We start from the raw sequence: 4,054 nt of genomic DNA, 5'->3' as shown, positions 1-4,054 counted from the left end.
CGAGCTAGAGAGGATAGATTTCTAAATCTGAGGCAAGGAAATATGAGTGCCCGAGAGTATAGCATGCAATTTAATTCTTTGACTAGATATGCCCCGGCTATGGTGGCCGACATGGGAGATCGGGTGCATAGATTTGTGAGTGGCCTAGGGCCACATTTATTTAGAGATTGTTTGACTGCTTCCTTGCAAGACGGGATGGATATTTCCCGAATACAGGCCCATGCTTAGAATTTGGAGGGGCGACAACAACAAAGAGGTGACCGTGATATCGACAGAAGACAAAGTAAAAGGGCCAGATCTATGGGAACAGGTAGTGATTATGGAGGGGGATCAAGACAGACATATTCTAGGTACTCAGGCCAGTCGGTGACTAGTGCGCCTCCTCGATTCACAAGTAGGAGATTTGATCGCTCCTTCCGTTCAGGACAGGGCCAGAGATCGAGGACCTCAGATTCCCAGTTCAGGGAAGATTATAGCTAGAGGAGATCCCCAGTACCGCGATGCAGCCAGTGTGGTAGATTACATTCCGGACAATGTCGCCAGGGTTCGGATGCTTGTTATACTTGTGTCCAGGTGGGGCACATGATGAGAGATTGCCCGTCGACGAGTGGCAGAGTTGGAGTTCAGCCCACAGGTTCAGCAGCTGGTTCTTCCTCAGTACGGCCGACAGGACAGATTCCCAGATGTCAGCATGCCGAGGTAGAGGCAGAGGGGCAACATCTACTTCAGGTGCCACTCAGCCCTGTGTGTATGCTTTAGCTGGAGGTAGGATCTTGAGTCCTCCCCGGAAGTCGTTACAGGTACATTGTCTATATTCTCCCGTGATGTATATGCACTGATAGATCTGGGTTCTACTTGTTACACCCCAGAAATTTTTCGTTAGCATGTGCAAGATAGGCTAATAAGGATAAAATATGTGTGTGGCGTTTTGAAGGCAAGTAATAAGGTCCCGTAGATTGGTATCGAGGAGTTGAAAAACTTTTACGAAGGTTCCATAAGGATCGGAAATGAAACCAAGTCAAGAAAATAAGCTTCAGTGAACTGGGAGTATACGGTCCATTATACGGACCGTAGAAGTGTCACAGAAGAGGCTGGCTGAAGGGTGAGTTATACGGTGTACTATACGGACCGTATAACGGTTTGACGGTCCGTAAAATGAATCGTCAAAGTGTCACAGAATGAGGTTGAAAGAAGGTCGATTTTACGGTGAAATATACGGACCGTATAATGATTATACGGCCCGTCAAATGGATCGTCAAATGGTTACAGAAAGGGGTGATCTCTGGGTCAATTCTACGGCCAGTTATACGGACCGTATAAATTTATACGGACCGTATAACGAACCGTATAATGACATCGGGACTGAAGTTGAATTTTATAAAATATGATCCAAGTCTCATTTCATTCATTTCACCTTCTCACTACACGATTTTTTCCTCTCTCTCTAGAACCTTCCACTCTTCCAAACCAAGAACACAAGTAGAAATCTAAGATCAAATTCATCAATTCACCATAACCTAGTGCAAGAACACATCAAAAGGGATTAATTGAGTCAAGAAATTCCTAGAAGGAGGAACTAGGGTTTTGTTTGAGTGAAGCATTTCAACTCAAGGGTTGTTCAATCACAATCCAAGGTATGTTTCATGACCTTATTAAGTTATTTAAATGTTAGAAGCATAGGAAAAACTTGAATTGTAGAAACACATAGAAAAATGGGTCTTGAATGGGTGAATAGTGCCACCATTGAGTGATGATGGAATTGAATCATATAAGTTGAAGTGTTAGGGTTACGAATATGATAGAAATGATGATTTAACCATGAAATAAGTATTAGAGGTGTGAAAACACGATGATAAGCTAGGTAGGAAATTATGGAAAAATTGGAGGAAAATGGTGAAATGTGATGAGTCGATATGAATGATGGTTGTTGGTGGTAATGTTGTGGGTATTATTGTGAATGTTGGGAATTGATATAGACGATGGGAAATGTAGAATAAACAAAGGAAGTGATGCCCAAGTTTCTTTAGAAATTAGCGACGCGTTCTTATAGTCCACTAACTAACGATAATTCGAATTCCCTTATGAAGGTAACGACGCGATGTTGCAGAAGAGCAAGTGAATGGTATTCTAGCTAAGCGACCAAGGTATGTGAGGCTAGTCCCTTTCTTCAAATGGCATGAATCCCATAGCATAAAATCCCCTTCTTTCCATGAGCTAATAGATATGATATGATAATGCTAAAGCAATGATTATGTCCTCATTGTCTACACTCACCTCCTGTACTAATTCCTTCGAGGTGAGGCAGAATGTCAGAAATTGCTCCATAAAGAGATCGGGGGATCACGACCCATGTATGTATTATGATAAGATAAGCATGTTTTAAAAGTATATGATGATAAGTATTTTATGTTAAGCATGTCATGATTACATTTACACCGCGCCTAGTTGGCCGGGCAGACACCGCTTCGGCGGGCGGCTACACGGATACACCATGACCCTCTCGAGCATGGGCAGACACCACTAGTGGGCGGCACGAGATGGTACCCCGGACGCGGGAGGCCTGGACGCGGGCTTATATTAATTGTGATTACACCGTCCCGACATGGACGGGCAACTTGCATGATATGTATACATGATATGATAAAGAGTATGAGTAAGATAGCATGCATCATCCTTCCTATGATTTTGATTCAGTTTCACATGTTCACTTTGATGTTCATTATGTTATTGTTTCTCTCTTCATTATTTATGCCTCTCATACTCAGTACAATGTTCGTACTGACGTCCTTTTCTTTGGACGTTGTGTTCATGCCCACAGGTAGACAGGGAGACGAGCTAGATCCAGAGCCATAGGGGCAGTCAGCTGTTGAGAGCACTCCATTGTTCGAAGGTGCTTGTGATTTCTTTTTGTGTATACGTACATATATATATATATATATATATATATATAGCCATTTTGGGGCATGACGGAGTCTTGTTCCGTCCATTGTATAGCATGTCAGTAGAGGCTCGTAGATGCACAGTGTGGGTTAGATGGTTCCACAAGATGTTACTATATGTATATACTATTTTGATAGCCGTATGGCAAACGTATGTAAAACAAGTATGTTTCTTGTAAAGTATGATTTTCACATGTTTCGTCTATAAATTCTGACAGGAGTATTTAATGAGAAATTGAGTATTAAGAAGAGCGGTGCTCGGTGGTTAGCCCGGGGTACCCATCGCGGCCCCTAGCCGGGTCGTGACACTACTCTTTCTTATATTACTCCATATGTTTCTGGTTGTATTGGGGTGAAACCTGAGCCAATCAAACATTTTGAGGTGTCTACTCCGGTTGGTGATCCCGTGATAGCCAGACAAGTGTATAAAAATCGTGTAGTTGTGATATGTGATCGCCAAACCACAACTGATTTGATTGAGTTGGAAATGTTAGATTTTGATGTAATTATGGGCATGGATTGGTTGGCCTCGTGCTATGCTAATGTTGATTGCCGATTGAAAGTGGTTTGATTCCAATTTCCGGGAGAGCCCGTGCTTGAATGGAAGGGTAATGCAGCATCTCCAAAGGGTAGGTTTATTTCCTACCTTAAGGCAAGGAAGATGATGGCCAAGGGCTATATTTATCATCTAGTTCAGGTTCATGACATCGAAGCAAATCCGCCAACTTTCCAATCAGTTCTGGTAGTAAATGAATTCCCAGATGTGTTTCCAGATGAACTTCCAGGCCTTCCTCTAGAAAGAGACATTGATTTCGCCATTGATGTGTTGTCGGACACCAAGCCTATTTCTATTCCTCCTTATCGAATGGCTCCGGCAGAATTAAAAGAGCTAAAAGCGCAGTTGAAAGACTTGCTCGAGAAGGGATTTATTAGACCCAGTTCATCACCGTGGGGAGCGCCGGTTTTGTTTGTGAGAAAGAAAGACGGTTCTCTGCGAATGTGCATCGATTATAGGCAATTGAACAAAGTGACGATAAAGAACAAATATCCTCTTCCAAGGATTGATGACTTATTCGACCAATTGCAAGGTGCAAAGTGGTTTTCTAAAATAGATT

The sequence above is a fragment of the Lycium barbarum genome, chromosome 2 (assembly GCF_019175385.1).
Source record: "Lycium barbarum isolate Lr01 chromosome 2, ASM1917538v2, whole genome shotgun sequence".
Taxonomy (NCBI): Eukaryota; Viridiplantae; Streptophyta; class Magnoliopsida; order Solanales; family Solanaceae; genus Lycium; species Lycium barbarum.
Note: the sequence above shows the minus strand (reverse complement) of the source record.